General features: G+C 44.5%; 1 protein-coding gene and 1 non-coding gene across 3 annotated transcripts in view; one reads left to right on the top strand and one right to left on the bottom strand.

The window, feature by feature from the left end:
- The window catches only part of LOC126425019 (uncharacterized), a 334,609-nt gene that overhangs the window by 273,774 nt on the left and 39,194 nt on the right, over positions 1-21,641 (top strand). The gene's annotated exons all lie outside the window — the stretch shown is intronic.
- Positions 7,097-7,170, bottom strand: Trnat-ugu (transfer RNA threonine (anticodon UGU)). The gene has a single exon. It is a non-coding gene; the product is annotated as a tRNA-Thr (tRNA).

The following is a 21,641-nucleotide window of genomic DNA, read 5'->3' as shown; positions in this document are numbered from 1 at the left end:
TCTTGCAGCATGTGGAGCGGGATCCTGCAAGCAGTGCAGTTCTCCGTTAATCCGTGGCAGAAAATCCTAAGAAATTTTGGTCTTATGTCAAAGCGGTAGGTGGATCAAAACAAAATGTCCAGACACTCTGTGACCAAAATGGTACTGAAACAGAGGATGACAGACTAAAGGCCGAAATACTAAATGTCTTTTTCCAAAGTTGTTTCACAGAGGAAGATTGCACTGTAGTTCCTTCTCTAGATTGTTGCACAAATGACAAAATGGTAGATATCGAAATAGACGACAGAGGGATAGAGAAACAATTAAAATCGCTCAAAAGAGGAAAGGCCTCTGGACCTGATGGGATACCAGTTCAATTTTACACAGAGTACGCGAAGGAACTTGCCCCCCTTCTTGCAGCGATGTACTGTAGGTCTCTAGAAGAGCGTAGCGTTCCAAAGGATTGGAAAAGGGCACAGGTCATCCCCGTTTTCAAGAAGGGACGTCGAGCAGATGTGCAGAACTATAGACCTATATCTCTAACGTCAATCAGTTGTAGAATTTTGGAACACGTATTGTGTTCGAGTATAATGACTTTTCTGGAGACTAGAAATCTACTATGTAGGAATCAGCATGGGATTCGAAAAAGACGATCGTGTGAAACCCAGCTCGCGCTATTCGTCCACGAGACTCAGAGGGCCATAGACACGGGTTCACAGGTAGATGCCGTGTTTCTTGACTTCCGCAAGGCGTTTGATACAGTTCCCCAAAGTCGTTTAATGAACAAAGTAAGAGCATATGGATTATCAGACCAATTGTGTGATTGGATTGAGGAGTTCCTAGATAACAGGACGCAGCATGTCATTCTCAATGGAGAGAAGTCTTCCGAAGTAAGAGTGATTTCAGGTGTGCCGCAGGGGAGTGTCATAGGACCGTTGCTATTCACAATATACATAAATGACCTTGTGGATGACATCGGAAGTTCACTGAGGCTTTTTGCGGATGATGCTGTGGTGTATCGAGAGGTTGTAACAATGGAAAATTGTACTGAAATGCAGGAGGATCTGCAGCGAATTGACGCATGGTGCAGGGAATGGCAATTGAATCTCAATGTAGACAAGTGTAATGTGCTGCGAATACACAGAAAGATAGATCCTTTATCATTTAGCTACAAAATAGCAGGTCAGCAACTGGAAGCAGTTAATACCATAAATTATCTGGGAGTACGCATTAGGAGTGATTTAAAATGGAATGATCATATAATGTTGATCGTCGGTAAAGCAGATGCCAGACTGAGATTCATTGGAAGAATCCTAAGGAAATGCAATCCGAAAACAAAGGAAGTAGGTTACAGTACGCTTGTTCGCCCACTGCTTGAATACTGCTCAGCAGTGTGGGATCCGTACCAGGTAGGGTTGATAGAAGATATAGAGAAGATCCAACGGAGAGCAGCACGCTTCGTTACAGGATCATTTAGTAATCGCGAAAGCGTTACGGAGATGATAGATAAACTCCAGTGGAAGACTCTGCAGGAGAGACGCTCAGTAGCTCGGTACGGGCTTTTGTCAAAGTTTCGAGAACATACCTTCACCGAAGAGTCAAGCAGTATATTGCTCCCTCCTACGTATATCTCGCGAAGAGACCATGAGGATAAAATCAGAGAGATTAGAGCCCACACAGAGGCATACCGACAATCCTTCTTTCCACGAACAATACGAGAATGGAATAGATGGGAGAACCGATAGAGGTACTCAAGGTACCCTCCGCCACACACCATCAGGTGGCTTGCGGAGTATGGATGTAGATGTAGATGTAGATGAATGTGTGGGTCGGTGTTGTTGGGGACTGTTTAATTGGGCCGTACCTGCTTCCTAGGCCATTAAATAGCACGCACTATTACAATTTTCTCGCCAGAGCATTGCCAGAATTGCTGGAAGACGTCCCGCTTCCTACAAGACAACGCATGTGGTTCCAACATGACGGGGCGCCGGCACATTTCGGTCGTGTGCGTCGATTCCTGGACCGACGGTTCCCAGAAACGTGGATCGGCAGAGGTCGTCCTGTACCATGGCCTGCTCGATCCCCAGCTATGTCCCCTCTGTACTTTTTTGTGCGGGGCTAGATGCGCAATCCTGTTTACGCAACTCCTGTTGAATCAGAACAGGATCTGGTTGCCCGGATAGTAGCAGCAGCATGAACAATTCAGGATACTCCTGGGGTTTTTGCCCGTGTCAGACAGACGGTGTAACCTTTGTTTACGTGTCAATGGAGGCATTTTTGAAAATCTACTGTAATTGAAATTGGGTTGTGTTAATGTGTTGTCTCTTGGTCATGAAAATATGGAAAAGTGTTTGTTGGTTTAATTAATTTGCGACGAGATAAATCTTCCTTTACCGGTTTAAATACTCTTTATGGAAAAAAATTGAAATCTGGGAAAAATATTTGTTTTGATGTCCCCTACAACCTCCCAGAGTTTGTCGGTTTAAATACTTTTCACCCTGTATAACTGATTCGCTTCGATGGGCCATGAATCGACAGCCTTCAGTGCGAAGCATAATACCGTCCGATGTCCAGCGGGAATCTAAAGATAGCGAGCGTGGAGGACATGGATGGACACTGCGGACGGGTGGCACTGGGTGGGAATGTTAGTTGACGAGGGAGTCTGCCGAGGTGGCCCGTGCCGTGCATTTGCGAAATCCCGGGTTCGAGTCCCGGCGCAGCAGACATTTTCACTCGTTACCGTTGATTCCGCATAAAGTCGCGATGCAGCTGATATCTTCAGTTCTTTCCCATCCCTTTCCCTTCTCACTCCTCCACTTTCAGTTTACGGAATATCAGACCAGCTGTGTGGCTGGATTGAAGAGTTTTTAGCAAACAGAACACAGCATGTTGTTCTCAATGGAGAGACATCTACAGACGTTAAAGTAACCTCTGGCGTGCCACAGGGGAGTGTTATGGGACCATTGCTTTCCACAATATATATATAAATGACCTAGTAGATAGTGTCGTAAGTTCCATGCGGCTTTTCGCGGATGATGCTGCAGTATACAGAGAAGTTGCAGCGTTAGAAAATTGTAGCGAAGTGCAGGAAGATCTGCAGCGGATAGGCACTTGGTGCAGGGAGTGGTAATTGACCCTTAACATAGACAAATGCAATGTATTTCGAATACATAGAAAGAAGGATCCTTTATTGTATGATTATATGATAGCGGAACAAACAATGGTAGCAGTTACTTCTGTAAAATATCTGGGAGTGTGCGTGCGGAACGATTTGAAGTGGAATGATCATATAAAATTAATTGTAAGTATGGCGGGTACCAGGTTGAGATTAATTACTAGGTTGAGATTCATTGGGAGATTTCTTAGAAAATGTAGTCCATCAACAAAGGAGGTGGCTTACAAAACACTAGTTCGACCTATACTTGAGTATTGCTCATCAGTGTGGGATCCGTACCAGATCGGGTTGACGGAGGAGATAGAGAAGATTCAAAGAAGAGCGGCGCGTTTCGTCACAGGGTTATCTGGTAAGCGTGATAGCGTTACGGAGATGTTTAGCAAACTCAAGTGGCAGACTCTGCAAGAGAGGCGCTCTGCATCGCGGTGTAGCTTGCTGTTCAGGTTTCGAGAGGGTGCGTTTCTGGATGAGGTATCGAATATATTGCTTCCCCCTACTTATACCTCCCGAGGAGATCACGAATGTAAAATTAGAGAGATTCGAGCGCGCACGGAAGCTTTCCGGCAGTCGTTCTTCCCGCGAACCATACGCGACTGGAACAAGAAAGGGAGATAACGACAGTGGCACGTAAAGTGCCCTCCGCCACACACCGTTGGGTGGCTTGCGGAGTATAAATGTAGATGTACATGTAGATGTAGTATATATGTCTTGACTTCCGAAAAGCATTTGACTAAGTATCACATCGACGCTCGTTCAGGAAACTGAGACCGTACTGAGTATCAAACGAAATTCGAACTGGTCTGAGGACGTAGCGTTTTATCTTGGACTGAAAGACGTAGACAGATGCAGGAGCAGCGTACCACAGTGAAGTGCACTGGGGCCCTTACTGTTTGTACTGTATATCAATAACCTACTGGACAATATTCGTAGTAACATCAGTCTTTTTGTAGATGATGCAGTTATCCAAGATCAAACACTATATCAAAATTGGTAGAAATATCCAGTCGGGTCTTGATAGTAAGTCCTTCCAAAAGTTCAGAAATTTAAAACTGTGTCTTGCACAAAACGTATAAATTAATTTCCTATGACTGCAATATCAATGAGTCACAATTGGAATCAGTCAACTCATACACACACCTGGATGTAAAAGTTTGTGAGGGTATTGTATGCAATGATTATACAAGACCCTTCGTTGGTAAAGTTGGTGGCAGAGTATTGGGGAAATGCACTCAGTCTCGAATAGAGATTGCTTAAAAAGGACCCATGCGATCTATCTTGGAAGTGGAGGCCACGACATTCGGATCGCTTAGGAGTATCAAGAGACGGTTTGACTCCCGATCAAACGTAGCAATTTTTTTTTTTCATCACTGGTCGTATTATTTGAATTATATCACATATGAGAGGCAATGTAATGAAAAAAAATACCATGTGTATTTGCATGAAGTTTCAATTTATGTTCCCCGTGTCTGTGTGACAAATGCCATCCTGCAACGTTTTATGTCGAGAACACATTCAACGAGTAATTGTACATCATCCTTGTGGTCTGGCACTTTGTGACTTGCTATATTTCTTGCTGTGAATAACGTCGTTCGAATTATTATTTATCGAGGTTTGACTTGGGCTTCTCAAGTCTGTCCCTCGTCCTTCAAAATTTAATTACAAATAGTAAAGAGTCACGTAACACTTCATGGAAATGTTCGCGGTGTTTCTTTTCATTGTATTGCCTCTCAAATATCGTATAAATTAAATAATGTGACCAGGAATGAAAAAAATGTAAAATAAATAATAAGTATTGGCGGGATTCGAACCATCGACTCGTCCACGATCTTCTAGCAGAACGTTAACTGTAGTCGCTTGACCACAAAGACTTCTTACGACAGACGTCTACGCACAGATACATCAGTTACATAATAGACACGTATAACTTCTCTTGCGATTTTCTCGGAATTGGCAGATAGTGCACCTACTTGCACGTTATTTTGTTTTAACGGCCTACTAAAGGTGTACAAAGTTTGATGCAAATTGAGACCCCCACGTCGTGGCGTCACCTTGCTAGAAAATTGCAGAAGTGTGGGTGACCAATATCAGATAGCACTAACAGGAAATACTGAACTTCCACAGCGGGGAGCCGCACGAATGGTCATAGGTTTTGTCACTCGCTGGAGATCATCTCCGATATGCTCTAAAACCTGAACTGGCAGAATGGCTTGAAGGGATATTCCACGAAATCCTACGTACTGTTTCGAGAACCAGTATGAAGTGACAAATCCCCAAATGTACTGCCGTCTCCAAAGCATCGCAACTGTGAAGACAAGACTGACTAAATACAGAACACACAGAAGCATTTAAGTAATCTTTCTTCCCGAGTTCCGTAAGTGAATGGAGTTGGATGGAACTCTGTTACACAATTGAATTGGGTGTGTTCTCTGCCATGCGTTTCACAGTAATTTGCCAAGTACCAGTTTAAATATAGAACACTCTTTTTTAATTACTAGACGCTTCACTTTATAAAATTTAAAATAACGTTAAAAACGTTTACAACCCCATTAAAAATGCTTGCTCTCTGTTCATACAACAGTTGACATTATTAATTATATAACAAAATTACGTGACCGTCTGCGTACTATTATTAGCAAGAAACCGCCTTTCCATATCTTTAAATTGGGGATACTTTCGAATTATTCGCTGCTTTGACGATTAGACACACTATACGTCCATACAGACACGTGCGTTATGTCAGCGCAGTGGAATCAGTAAACAGAGAATCGTCATTTATCTCTGGAGCTGACCAGAGGGAGCACTTACCTTAAAGGATAAGGTGGCTCCACGCCGTACATATTCAGTCCCTCCGCGAAAGTCATCAAGATAAGCACCACACACGACGACGACATCTCTCCTTCGCAGCAGCTGCGAAACGAATTCCGAATAAATAATCAGTATTCTTCCTTTTCAGTGTCACTTTCAGTTTCAGAAGAAGACATGAACTCACCGTAATATAGAACTCAAGCAGACAGATCGGTGAGGCGAGTACACCAGGAAGCTGTGGCTGCATTTGTTTCTTCCCCCCGGTTACCACGGAAACATCCACGACTTGTGTAAGCAAAATGCTTCTCTCGATCTTCGGTTGTTTCCCAAACGGCCGTAATTTCTTTCGAGTATACAGCCGTATTTACATTCATTTTTATTTGGAGTACGGATCATCTTCCAATGTAAAACACTTGAATTTTACTTTTTAAGTCGGCTATTACAAATGTGTGTGCATCCGAGCGTGGTTGTATGTCTGTCTGTGTGTGTGTGTGTGTGTGTGTGTGTGTGTGTGTGTGTGTGTGTGTGTGTGTGTGCCCGCAAGTGTGCGTGTATAAAATAAGTAACACAAGTGGGTTGATAGCTATAAATTTAAATCAGAATATCCACCCATACTCTGAAAACCACTGTGAAGTGCATGACAGAGAATACTTATTAATATTGTCTTACATATTAGCGTTTGTGCCTTTGATAAATTCTGGTGTCTGATTACACTTGAAGCTGACGGGTGAATAGGACACCAGCATTCGTGTTCATTCCGTTCACGTAATGCAGCCGGAGAAAAATAACTGCTTAATGAGTTTGAGAGTGTTATGATTAGTCTCTGTGTGGTTGCTGTGGGAGTCGTGCGTTCGGGCCGTAGCATATTACTATGCACTGAGGTGACCACGCTCACGGGATAGCGATTTGCGCGTATACTCATGGCGGTAGTATCGCTTACAGAGGGTATAAAGGGGCAGTATATTGGCTGAGACGTCATTTGTACTCAGGAGATTCATGCGAAAAGATTTACGACACGATTGTGGTCGCAAGGCGGGAATTAACATACTCTGAAAACAGAATGCTATTACAATGAAATGGACGCCCTTATCTGCTTACAGGCGTTGACATACGTCAACGGGGACAGATGAAAATGTGTGCCCCGACCGGGACTCGAACCCGGGATCTCCTGCTTACATGGCAGACGCTCTATCCATCTGAGCCACCGAGGAGACAGAGGATAGGGCGACTGCGGGGATTTATCTGTGGCACGCCTCCCGCGAAACCCACATTCTCAACGTATTGTCCCGCACTACATTCGTAGTGCCCCTGCCCATTATACTCATTACTCGCGGCGCGTTGCCGATTCCCGTAAGAGTTCGGGCACTGCTTGTGCATTCGCACATGTCCGAAAGAACAGATACCATCTTAGTATGTAAACAGAATGCTAGTTGAAGGTAGACGCATGGGACATTCCATTTCGGAAATCGTTAGGGAATTGTGTATCCCGAGATTCACAGTATCAAATGTGTGACAACAATAGCAAATTACAGGCACTGCTTCTCACCACGGGCAATACAGTGGCCGACGGCTTACACTTAACGGTCGAGAGAGGCGGCGTATGCGTAGAGTTGTCTGTGCTAACAGACAAGCGACACTGCGTGAAACAACCGCAGAAATCAATTTGGATTGTACGACTAACGTGTCCGTTAGAAGAGTGCTGTGAAATTTACCGTTAATGGGGCTATGGCAGCAGACGACCGACGCTAGTGCCCTCGCTAACAGTACATCATCTGCAGCGGGCCGGCCACTGTGACCGAGCGGTTCTAGGCGCTTCACTCCGGAACCGCGCTGCTGCTACGGTCGCAGGTTCGAATCCTGCCTCGGGCATCGACGTGTGTGATATCCTTACGTTAGTTAGGTTTAAGTATTTCTAACAAGGGAACCTTCCCATCGCACCCCCCTCAGATTTAGTTGTAAGCTGGTACAGTGGACAGGCCTTGAAAAACTGAACACAGATCAATCGACAAAACAGGAAGAAGTTGTGTGTAACTATGAAAAAAATTAGCAAAGTATACAAAGTGAGTAGTCCATGTGCAAAATAGGCACATCAAGGATAAAGTAAGCTCAGCAGCGCCGTGGTCAGCGTTAGCAGCTACCGAAAGGGAGGTCCTTGGTTCAAGTCTTCCCTCGAGTGAAAAATTTCATTTTTTATATATCAACTTCGCTCTCCAAAATTCCAGGACATGGTCAGATTTACTTGGACATATGCAGTATTTGACGGTCTACACACGGAAAAATTTGAAAACGTTAAAAACACATGTTTTGACAGAGCACAGGGAAAACTGTGCGACTGTGAAACTGTTGCATTCTTGTGTTGCAGTTTATGTGACAAACTCTTATTTTTTCATCACTTTTTTGGGAGTGATTATCACATCCACAAGAAAACCTAAATTGGGCAAGGTAGAAGAATCTTTTTACCCATTCGCCAAGTGTACAAGTTAGGTGGGTCGACAACATATTCCTGTCATGTGACGCACATGCCGTCACCAGCGTCGTATAGAATATATCAGACGTGTTTTCCTGTGGAGGAATCCGTTGACCTATGACCTTGCGATCAAATGTTTTCGGTTCCCATTGGAGAGGCACGTCCTTTCGTCTACTAATCGCACGGTTTTGCGGTGCGGTCGCAAAACACAGACACTGAAGTTATTACAGTGAACAGAGACGTCAGTGAACGAACGGACAGATCATAAATTTTCGAAAATAAAGAAAATAAACTTTTCACTCGAGGGAGGACTTAAAGCAAGGACCTCTCGTACCGCAGCTGCTCACGCTACCACGGGACCACGGCGCTCCTGAGATCACACTCGCCTTGATGTTGCCTATCTTGCGCATGGACTACTTAGTTTGTATATTTTGCTTTTTTTTTTTAGTTCCACACAACTTCTTCCTGTTTTCTCGATTGGTCTGTGTTCAGTTTTTCAAGGCCTATCTATCTGAGGGGGGTGCGATGGGGAGGTTCCCTTGTAAATTCTAGGGGACTGATGAACTCAGATGTTAAGTCCCATAGTGCTTACAGCCATTTGAACCATTTGAACCTGCAGCGCCGCTCCTGGGCTCGTAACCATATCGCTCGGACCCTAGACGACCGTAAAATGGTGGTGTAGTCGGATGAGTCCTTGTTAAGTCCTTACTGCAGTTTGTAAGAGCTGGTGATAGCATTCGAGTGTCTCGCAGGCCCCACTAGCCGTGGACCCAAGTTGACAACAAGACACTGTGCAAGCTGGTGGTGGCTCGGTGACGTTTTGTGTTGTGTTCACGTGGAATGGACTGAGTCCTCTGGTCCAACTGAACCGATAATTTACTGGAAAAGGTTACATTCGGCAACTTGGAGACCATTTTCAGCCATTCATGGACTTCATGTTCCAAGACAACTATGGAATTTTTATGGATGGCAATGGGCCATATCAGAACATCTACATCTACATCTACGTAATTACTCTGCTATTCACAATAAAGTGCCTGGCAGACGGTCCAATGAACCACCGTCATGCTGTCTCTCTAACGTTCCACTCTCGAAAGGCACGCGGGAAAAACCAGCACTTAAATGTTTCCGTGCGAGCCCTGATTTCTCTTATTTTATCGCCATGATCATTTCTCCATATGTAGGTGGGTGCCAACAGAATGTTTTCGCAATCGGAGGAGAAAACTGGTGATTGAAACTTCATGAGAAGATCCAGTCGCAACGAAAAACACCTTTGTTGTAATGATTGCCACTCCAATTCACGTATCATGTCTGTGACACTATCTCCTCTATTTCACGATAATACAAAACGAGCTGCCCTTCTTTGTACTTTTTGGGTGTCATCCGTCAGTCCCACCTAATGCTGATCCCACACCGCACAGCAGTACTCCAGAATAGGGCGTGCAAGCGTAGTGTAAGCAGTGTCTTTGGTAGACCTGAACAATTCGACCGAATGAGTTGGACACCCACGACACCTGACACGAATCCCATCGAATATTTATGGAATATAATCGAGAGGTAATGCAGTAAATGCATTAAATGAAGCACGCAGAAAATAATACAAACGTCTCAAAAATGAGATCGACAAGAAGTGGAAAATGGCTAAGCAGGGATGGCTAGAGGGCAAATGTAAGGATGTAGAGGCTTGTCTCACTAGGCGTAAGATAGATAGTGCCTACAGGAAAATTAAAGAGACCTATGGAGAAAAGAGAACCACTTTTATGAATATCAGGAGCTCAGATGGAAACCCAGTTCTAAGCAAAGAAGGGAAGGCAGAAAGGTGGAAGGAGTATATAGAGGGTCTATACAAGGGCGATGTACTTGAGGACAATATTATGGAAATGGAAGAGGATGTAGATGAAGATGAAATGGGAGATACGATACAGCGTGAAGAGTCTGATGGAGCACTGAAAGACCTGAGTCGAAACATGGCCCCGGGAGTAGACAACATTCCATTAGAACTACTGACAGCCTTGGGAGAGGCAGTCTTGACAAAACTCCATCTGGTGAGCAAGATGTATGAGAGAGGCGAAATACCCTCATACTTCAAGAAGAATATAATAATTCCAATCCCAAAGAAAGCAGGTGTTGACAGATGTGAAAGTTACCGAACTATCAGTTTAATAAGTCACAGCTGTAAAATACTAACGCGAATTCTTTACAGACGAATGGAAAAACTTGTAGAAGCCGACCTCGGGGAATATGAGTTTGGATTCCGTAGAAGTATTGGAACATGTGAGGCAATACTGACCTTACGACTTATCTTAGAAGAAAGATTAAGGAAAGGCAAACCTACGTTTCTAGCATTTGTAGACTTAGAGAAAGCTTTTGACAATGTTCACTGGAATACTCTCTTTCAAATTCTAAAGATGGCAGGGGTAAAATACAGGGAGCGAAAGGCTATTTACAATTTGTACAGAAACCAGATGGCAGTTATAAGAGTCGAGGGCATGAAAGGGAAGCAGTGGTTGGGAAGGGAGTGAGACAGGGTTGTAGCCTTTCCCCGATGTTATTCAATCTGTATATTGAGCAAGCAGGAAAGGAAACAAAAGAAAAATTCAGTGTAGGTGTTAAAATTCATGGAGAAGAAATAAAAACTTTGAGGTTCGCCGATGACATTGTAATTCTGTCAGAGACAGCAAAGGAAGAGCAGTTGAACGGAATGGACAGTGTCTTGAAAGGAGGATATAAGATGAATATCAACAAAAGCAAAACGAGGATAATGGAATGTAGTCGAATTAAGTCGGGTGATGCTGAGGGAATTAGATTAGGAAATTAGACAAAGTAGTAATGGAGTTTTGCTATTTATGGAGCAAAATAACTGATGATGATCAAAGTAGAGAGGATATAAAATGTAGACTGGCAATGGGAAGGAAAGCGTTTCTGAAGAAGAGAAATTTGTTAACATCGAGTATAGATTTAAGTGTCAGGAAGCCGTTTCTGAGAGTATTTGTATGGAGTGTAGCCATGTATGGAAGTTAAACATGGACGATAAATAGTTTGGACAAGAAGAGAATAGAAGCTTTCGAAATGTGGTGCTACAGAAGAATGCTGAAAATTAGGTGGGTATATCACACAACTAATGAACAGGTATTGAATAGAATTGGGGAGAAGAGGAGTTTGTGGCACAATTTGACAAGAAGAAGGGACCGGTTGGTAGGACATGTACTGAGGCATCAAGGGATCACCAATTTAGTGTTGGAGGGCAGCGTGATGGGTAAAAATCGTAGAGGGAGACCAAGAGATGAATACACTAAGCAGATTCAGAAGGATGTAGGCTGCAGTAGGTACTGGGAGATGAAGAAGCTTGCACAGGATAGAGTAGCATGGAGAGCTGCATCAAACCAGTCTCAGGACTGAAGAGCACAACAACAACAATAACAACAATCGAGGGGTCAGTTCGTGCACGCCATACTGCACCGGCAACAGTTTTAGCAATTGTGGACGGCTATAGAGGCAGAATGGCTCAGTATTTCTGCAGGGGACATCCAACGACTTGTTGAATCCATCTCACGTCTATTTGCTGCACTATGCCGGGCAAAAGCAGGTCTGACATGATACTGGGAGGTATGCCACGACTTTTTTCACCTCGGTGTCTTCCCATTCAGTACTGGGTCTCGAAATTTTGAAGTAGACTTTCGATAGGGAACTTAAATCTGTTTTCGAACGGCTGTCATTTCACGTATTTGAGCACATTCGTCATGCTCTCAGGTGATGCAGACAAACCTGGGACTATTCATCCTGTCATTTTTTTGTATTTTTCTAGTATTCACTGTTATTCGTATTTTGTATGTGTTCCAATATTCTGGAATACATCCCACGAGTGTTGCGTAAGTACTACAGTTTGTTGAGAGATCGCGTCTTCCCAGTATGCTGCCAGTGAACCGAAGTCTAAGACCTGCTTCATCTATGACGGAGTCTATGTGATCTTTCCGATACGTATTCCCACAAACTGATACACTCAGATATTTGTATGAGTTAAGTGTTGAAAGATGAGATGCACTGATATTTGCGGCGTACCTGTATTTGTGGCACTTGCGCTAGGGTCTGTAGAGCTGCAGGCGAGATTGTCGTAGGGCGGAGCCGTGCACGTCTGCCTTCACACCCTGCAGCTAAACACGTTGCTAAACAGGTGTACTTGTGATTTTTCAGTCTAATTATCTAACCGTTAGCTTTTATGCAGTGAACACATGGTGTGTCGTGGGGCAATCACTCTGTTTTTAAAATAATTGCTTTTAGCTCTAATTGTTAGTCAAACCAGTTGTAATAAAATTCAATAGTAATACTAAGTAATAAAAAGACCTTTATTCTAGCGAATAACTGACGTAGGCGACACCAAAATGTATAAATTGAACGAACTGAATTATTCAGTTAGTCAGATACAGAAATTGTTAAGAAAGGTGTTCCTACAATAAATCATTAAAAGATGAAAAAGATAGTAATAATAATAATAATTCACAAATGTAGTTAAGTTTGCGTGAGCATATTATAATGGTATCAGAATCCTCAGAATTAATGAAATTCGTTGCAGGTAATATATCTCTATTTCCAACCCACAGCTCAATCCATAGTACAATTACTAGGAATAAGAACAACCTACATACAGATCTAAAATCACATACCTTGGTCCAAAAAGGGGTCCAGTATTGAGGAACACACATTTTCAATAAATTACCAGCAACCACTAAAATCTTGGATTCAGATAAAGCACGGTTTAAACGGAGTTTGAAAGAATTTTTGATATGCAACTCCTTCTACTCTATAGACAGGGACTGTTAGACCAGCTTAAGTAAAAATGTCTGTTAGATTTCAGTTTTGACAGCACTTGGTCACAACAGTCAAGATTAGGTATTTTGAGTATGATAAATTTATTAAAGGTGCATAACAACGTTTCGTTCTGAAAGTGTTTTTATTCTGTAAGTATTAGCAGTCCAGTTTACTGTAACGTATTCACCTATTTTGACAATCTCCTGACGAATGATCACGGTAGTAAGTATTACATTCAACTGTTTTATGCTTTTTATCTTTATATTTTCTGACGTTGCACACCCGTGAGAATGATCTCATTTTTTTGGATCTATGGAACGAAAACTGAACCTTATCTTATATTATGTCAAATGCTATATAAACATCACCAATATGCGAAAACCAGAGTTCAATTCCGTTAACGAAACACATGTTGTCGCACACACTCATAAATACTTAAAGTCCAATTATGGCAGTGAATACCTTGACACACGTAATTCACGAAATGATTCTCGTACTCTAGCCAGTATAAATTCTAAACGTGTAACGGAAATAAATTTGAAGTTCAGCCTTGGACATCATCCAGTCCTCACTAAAATATTAACCTTCTAGTCAGCTCTCAGAGACTAACTTCTACATGACACGAATATTTTTAAATAAGTGCAAACAGATGCTAAAAGTATTGTGGGGCCACTGGCTGCCCAAAAGCCAACATTTTACCGCACTATCAGGTCTGGAATACATCCCACGAGTGTTGCGTAAGTACTACAGTTTGTTGACAGATCGCCTCTTCCCAGTATGCTGTCAATGAACCGAAGTCAAACACCTGCTTCATCTATGACGGAGTCTATGTGATCTTTCCGATACCTGAGGAGTGTTCTGCATCAAACATAACTGCCGAACCCTTTGCCGGCACGACACAAAGTGTCTTCAAACTTAACTTCCCCCTGAATTCCTTCTTGTTTCCAAGAGCCACTCTGCGACCCACAATGCAAGAACATCTCACCCCCTAGCGCCAACCAGAACTAACGTTCCCCCACCCAAAACGACCACAGTTTACTTAAATATAAAAAAAATGAATCACCAATTGTATAATAGCAAAGAAACTGATCAGACATATAACAGATCATTTTCTTCCAGTTCTTTAGATGCCAAACATAATATCCTATCAGCGAAAAAATGCTCCTGTTTGAGCACAAAAAAGGCGAATACGTTCCTCTTTAAAAGACTCTGACATTCCAACTTCCTCATAAAGGATTTTTGCATACGAACGTATTCCCGCTCCTTTAAAACAGAACATTGTAAATACTTTTACCCAATCCCTCTTCGTAGCTAACCCTTCATACTCAGTATCTACCTGTCATTGCCACTGTCTATACAAGATGTTTCCGTAAGACCGTGCAAAAATTTAACAGGGCATAGCGGGTGATCCACTGAACAATTTGAAATGAGGTTCCCGGGATCGGACAAGCCATCTTGAGGAGATATTAGGAATAAATTCACATTACTGTGTACTTTTTTTATTTACATTAGTTACAGTTACCTGCAAATACTCTCACTGACACAATGAACGCACCACTTCTACTGTATCTTACAAAGTGTGCTGAAACAGACGACTGTCAGCCTCAATGCAAAGCATGACATCAGCGGACAAGATTCTGACCAGTCTGACAAATATCTCTGGCGTGTCTCGAATCACATCAAAGGCAACTACATTTTCGGCAACTAATTCCATCTCCGTATCCACTGGCGTCTCATACACAATTGACTTTGGATATCACCGTAGGAAATAATAAAGGGGATTGAGGTCAGGTGACGACGCAGACCACGGAATAGGACCTCACCTTCCAATCTAGCGGCCAGGAAATACTGTATCGGTACTGCTCCATCATATTGCACACAGGGTGAACCCAGCCAGCTTAAGGAGATATGGAAATAAACTTGTCTACCACTTTGTCTAGCATTACTGTTGTCCAGCTTATTTACAACTAACATGCGTACAACTTTACACGCACTGTGCTGTTTATTTACATGTACATTCTCAATTTCCTGCACGGAAACAAGGAAAACGAGCCTAAAAAAATGGCTCTGAGCACTATGGGACTTAACTTCTGAGGTCATCAGTCCCCTATAACTTAGAACTACTTAAACCCAACTAACCTAAGGATATCACACACATACGTGCCCGAGACAGGATTCGAACCTGCGACCGTAGCGGTTGCGCGTTTCCAGACTGTAGCGCCTAGAACCACTCGGCCATCCCGGCCGGCAGATGCAGGCTTTGTTTATCCACTTGTCCATGAGGTGGCTTTGTTGCATCGTACTTACATTGTCCCATGACGGAAAGTGCTATGAATGAACTACAAAACCATTTACTAAACAGTGCTATTCAGACATACAGGGTGATTATAATTAAAGTTAAACTTTCAAAACGCCGGCCGTGGTGGCCGAGCGGTTCTAGGCGCTACAGTCTGGAACTGCGCGACCGCTACGGTCGCAGGTTCGAATCCTGCCTCGGGCATGGATGTGTGTGTTGTCCTTAGGTTAGTTAGGTTTAAGTAGTTCTAAGTTCTAGGGGCCTGATGACCTCAGAAGTTAAGTCCCATAGTGCTCAGAGCCATTTGAACAATTTTTTTTGAAACTTTCAAAACGCTGTAGAAGTAACACAATTGGTCAGAATGACGTCAAATTGCAACGGAATTTTCCGAGCGGTTCTAGGCGCTTCAGTCTGGAACTGAACGACCGCTACTGTCGCAGGATCGAATCCTGCCTCGGGCTGGAAGTGTGTGATGTCCTTAGGTTAGTTAGGTTTAAGTAGTTCTAAGTCTAGGAGACTGATGACTTCAGATGTTAAGTCCCATAGTGCTCAGAGCCATTTGATTTTGCAACGGATTATTATCAGAGAAGGAGGAAAACGTATAACAGAAGAAAAAAAAAAGAACGTGAAAGTTGATCAATAGATGGCGCTATATGTGTCAGAATACGTAAATGAAAAGACCTGTCATGCGTACGACCCATTGAAGTTGGTGTAAACACGCTGCGTACACAGCTTTTCCTCGCGTCACGTGTGCAACTTTGGCCCTGACTGCTTCAATGCAGGATCGCGCTCTGCTTATAAAGCAGAATGCTGACATTGCACACGTCGCTCTGCAGAAGGTCCGGACACTGAAGGGTTTGAAAAGAGCTGTTGGTCCGATGACTGCCGTGGATCTGGAGAAAATGATTCGGAAATTCGAAAGGATGGGTTCTTTTGGTGTGCAAACTGGTAGAGGGAGCAAACGAATTGATTCGACGTCAGTGGAAGTAGTGGCCATAGCAGTGCAGGAGGAGACGAGTAGTGGTGTGCAAACGTGTAGTGCATGGAGAACTGCCCGAACATTGGACATACCCGTGAGCACGGACCGTAAAATCCTGCGAAACATCCTTCTTTGCTATCCATTCAAAATTACCCGTGTGCACAAGTTGTTTCCTGTTGACCTGTCAGCAACAGAGCCCTTTACATTGCTTTAAAATTTCTTGTTCGCATGGAAGTGGGCAATGATTGGCCTTGGAAGACTTTTTGAACAGACGAAGCCCATTTCTATCTGACAGTATATGTCAATACAGAGAATTGTCGAGAATGGGCAACGGAAAATCCACACGAAAATCAACCAGTACCACTTCATCCTGAAGAGGTCGCTGTGTGGTTCCGGTTTACGGCATCACTTATCATACGGCCTTATTTTTGCGAAGAGACAGGTGCTTCCGATCCTGTTACCTGTACCGTCAACGGTAAGCGCTATTAGTGACTTTTGAGCAACCACGTCATTCCAGCTCTCCAACAGCGTGGATGTGTGGATGCGATCATTTTTACGCAAGATGGCGCGCCACCGCACATTGCAAATCCAGTTAAGCAGCTGCTGAAACGCCATTTCGGAAATGGTAGAATTATCAGCCGCCATATCCCTACAGCCTGGCCGTCCCGATCACCTGATCTTAATCCGTGTGGCTTCTGGCTGTGGGCCTATCTGAAAGATGTTGTGTTTAGAGTTCCGAATGCAAACTTAGCTGCATTGAAGGCACACATTTCGCAACACATTCTGAACGTGATCCAGGAACACTTCGATCAGTTGTGGAACATGTTGTTCTCGATTTCAGTTTCTTGCAGAAAACGGTGGACAGCATATTGAACATGTTTTGCGACAGTGAAGAGGAAATTAATAATCCAATTTGAATTTTATTGATGCTTTTTATGCTGTTTTTGGCCTCAGGACAATTGAAAACTGGTTTTTCCCATCCGATGCCGTGGTGGATAGCTTAAGTAAGGGATTGGCTTAGGGATTGTCGTACTATTCATTTGTCATTTGTAGTCGATCACTATCAAATTATGAAGCTTACAGCGCCATCCATTGCTTCATTTTCTAACTATTTATTTTTCTTCTGCCATACGTTTTCCTCCTTCTCCGGTAATATTCCTTCGCAATTTGACGTCATTCCAACCAGTGGTGTTATTTCTACAGCGGTTTGAAAGTTTAATTATAATCACCCCGTATGTCTCTGAACAGCACTGTGTAATAAATGGTTTTGTCGTTCATTCATAGCACTTTCTGCCATTGAACAATGTAAATACGATACAACAGAGCCACCTCATGGACAAGTAGAGTAAACAAAATCTACATCATGACTTCCTTGTAATGAGGCTCGTTTTCCTTGCTTCCGTGCAGGAAATAGAGAATGTACATGAAAATAAACAGCACAGTGCATGTTAACTTGTACGCATGTTAGTTGTAAATAAGCTGGAAAACAGTAATTCTATACAAAGACACGTACGTGTTGGAAAGTTCGCTATCTGGGGGGTGCCACCGCCCCCCCCCCCCCCCCCCCCACTTCCATTGCATCCTCTGTCGTTTGCTTCCATTGATTTTATCTCCATCCATCGCCCTTTCTCTTTTACTGCCACTGTCTCTCGCTGAGCACCAATATATCGTCTCTCCTCGGCTCCCACTACTATTGTCTTCACTGCCATTTTCTCGCTTCCAGCATCACTGTCTTCTGTCTCTTCCTTTCCCAGTGTCAATATCTCCTCTCTCCGTCACCCTCGCCATCACTCTGCCGCTCTCTTTCATCACAGAAAAGAGCAAATGTGTTCACATGCCAAAATGTTTGGTGAGGAAGACGGGAATGAGGATTGGGGTAGCAAATGTCCACTTGTCTGGCAGAGACTTTTAAAGAGGAACATATTCGCCTTTTTCTCATTCGAGATGAGAATTCTTCAACCGGTTCGCCTCTTTTCCCGACTACAGCAGTACACGCAGTATCGTTTGGCTTAGCGACGAAGCTCACTTTTATTTGGATGGGTTCGACAATAAGCAAAACTGGCAAATTTGGCGGGACTGAGAAACCGCATTTCGCGATCGAGAAGTGTCTTCACCCTCAACAGGTGACTGTGTGGTGTGAAATTTCCAGACACGGAATAATCGGTGCGATATTCCTAGACGGCACGGCTACTACCAAACGGTACGTGAGGGGTTTCGAAGATGATTTCATCCCCATTATCCAAAGTGACCCTGATTTCGACAAGATGTGGTTCATGCCCGACGGAGATCGACCCAATTGAAGCAGGAGAGTGTTTGGACGTCCGGGAGGAGCACTTTGGGGACCGCATTTAGACTCTGGGGTACCCAAAGGCAACTGCCATGGGCCTCGATTGACCGCCATATTCTCCGGATATGAACACATGCGACTCCTTTTTGTGTTATTATATTAAAAACAAGGTATACAGCAATAACCCGAAAACGTTTCCTGATCTTAAAACAGCTATTCAGGAGGTCATCGACAGAACCGGTGTTCCAACACTTCAGCGGTTCATGCAGAATTTCGCTATCATCAGCGCCACATCATCGCCAATGATGGCAGGCATATCAAACATGTCGTAACCTAAATCTGAATATCTATAGTGACGTTTAGATGTTGAATAAAGTGCGTGCACACCGCAGTTTGCACCTAATTAACATTTTTTCATATAGTTCAATAATTGTCATCCAGTATAAATTACAGATAAGTAAGCGTAATGTAGCCCGCCCGGTTAGCCGTTCGGTCTAACGCACGGCTTTCCGGGCGGGAAGGAGGGCCTGGTCCCCGGCACGAATCCACCCGGTGGATTTGTGTCGAGGTCCTGTGAGCCAATCAGTCTGTGGATATGGTTTTCAGGCGGTTTTCCATCTGCCTCGGCGAATGCGGGCTGGTTCCCCTTATTCCGCCTCAACTACACTATGTCGGCGATTGCTGCCCAAACAAGTTCTCCACGTACGCGTACACCACCATTACTCTACCACGCAAACATAGGGGTTACACTCGTCTGGTGTGAGACGTTCGCTGGGGGGGGGGGGGGTCCACCAGGGGCCGAACCGCACAATAACCCTGGGTTTGGTGTGGGGCGGCGGAGGAGTGAAGTGGACTGCGGTAGCCTTCGTGGGGTTGTGGACCACTGCGGCTGCGGCGGTGACGGAGCCTCTCCGTCGTTTCTGGGTCCCCGGATAACATATAATACAATACAATACAAGCGTGATGTAAGGTTGAACTGAAATCGTTCCCTTATATTTTTTCTGTATATTTTACTCGTCGATGGCACTTAATCGAAAATGCTGGGCTTATGACTTGTATCTTAAAAGAGTAAAACTTTTATTAGGAGTAATTTATTGAATTTATAGCCTTTACAAATTTACATAATTTCTGGAAGTCATTTTAAGATCTTTTTAGGCATGTTAAGACCCTGATTAATGCGCTCAGTGTAGGGTTGATTTTAAGAAGGCCTATGATTACATACATTGCAAGAGCCTGGTCAACTGTTTAAGGGAGTTTGGCATAGCAGAGAAACTCATCAATGTGATAAAGATCTGTCTGAACAGATGAAGATGGGAAATCGCGTAACTGAGGAGTCTGAAATTGTGACAGGATTCAGGCAAGGAGATGGGTTGTTCCCTATCCTGTTCAACTTTGGCCTCGAGAAGATCGCACGCGAGACCTACCAAGAGAACGAAGGGATTGAAATCTAAGGAAAGAGATTAGCATACTTAGCCTATGCAGACGACATCTGTTTACTCTCTAGGTCGGAAGAGGAGTTGGAGCAAATGACCAAAGCACTAAAGGAGGCTGCCAGCAAATTTGGGCTAAACATAAACCAAGCCAAGACAGAGTACCTCGTTATGATGCGTGATCATTTTCAGTGTTGTGGCTTGGCAGGAGAGCCAACACCGTATTATTAGAGGAAGCCGAAAGGCACGCGTTTTAGCTCACGCACGCTGGCGTGAGGTCTGGAACAGGACAAGGAAATTAGACTTTAGAAAAACGGACGTAGCTGGTGGAATACTTAACTTTAATCCATTAATGATGAGTGTCGCTCTTGACTGTACATGACTCAGTATCAATAGTAACTGGTAACGATGCCTTGCTAGGTCGTAGCAAATGACGTAGCTGAAGACTATGCTAACTATCGTCTCGGCAACTGAGAGCGTATTTTGTCAGTGAACCATCGCTAGCAAAGTCGGTTGTACAACAGGGGCGAGTGCTAGGGAGTCTCTCTAGACCTGCCGTGTGGTGGCACTCGGTCTGCAATCACTGATAGTGGCGACACGCGGGTCCGACATATACTAACGGACCGCGGCCGATTTAAAGGCTACCACCTAGGAAGTGTGGTGTCTGGCGGTGACACCACATTCCTTCCCCGCAAATCGGCGGACGGTTGTGGCATAAGGCTTCCGCCCGCCGTGGGGAGGACCCCATGTTGACGTATGCGACGAGGTGGGGAGCCTAACAACAGGCGAGGCTGTGCCACCCGCACCCAGCCATTCGGACCGCGGGGAGCTAGGAAACGCCTGAAAACCTGCTCCAGGGTGCACGCCAACATGCGGTGTATGCGCCCGTAGAGAGAGAGGAGGGGCCGACGGGTCGACCTCCATCGGGCCGGGGCACCCGACGGGCGAAGACGACACATGGTCCGGAGCGGGCAAGAGTTCCATGTCGGAGGACAACTGGTCACGGGAAGCGATCGGCGGCGCGTGACCCAGGGAGGCGCCCGGCGGTTGGAGCGACGCGTCCACTGCGGGCGTCGTCGGCGGGAGAACAGGCGGCGGCGCGTCGCCCTGGGGCAAAATGGAAGGCAGCGTCGGTAACACCTGGGACTGAGGCGAGCCAGTAGATGGGTCCCCAGGGCACTGTCCGGACGGCACCGTCGCTGAAAGCAGACGGGGAGCGGTAGATCCCGTGCGACGACAGAGGCGCAGCTGATTGAGGTGCCGACGCACCTTATCACAGGCCCCCAAAACCAGATACATAGTGCGGCCGAGGCAGCGAAGAATGCACCCTTCGAGCCAACGCCGAGAACCTCGATAGTGGCGGTAGTAGACAACAGCGCCTGGGGCAAAAGCAGGTGTCTGCCGCTGCACAGGAAGC

The sequence above is a fragment of the Schistocerca serialis genome, chromosome 10 (assembly GCF_023864345.2).
Source record: "Schistocerca serialis cubense isolate TAMUIC-IGC-003099 chromosome 10, iqSchSeri2.2, whole genome shotgun sequence".
NCBI classification, from domain to species: domain Eukaryota; kingdom Metazoa; phylum Arthropoda; class Insecta; order Orthoptera; family Acrididae; genus Schistocerca; species Schistocerca serialis.
The sequence above is the reverse complement of the archived record's forward strand: the minus strand, read 5'-3'. Positions and strand labels throughout refer to the sequence as shown.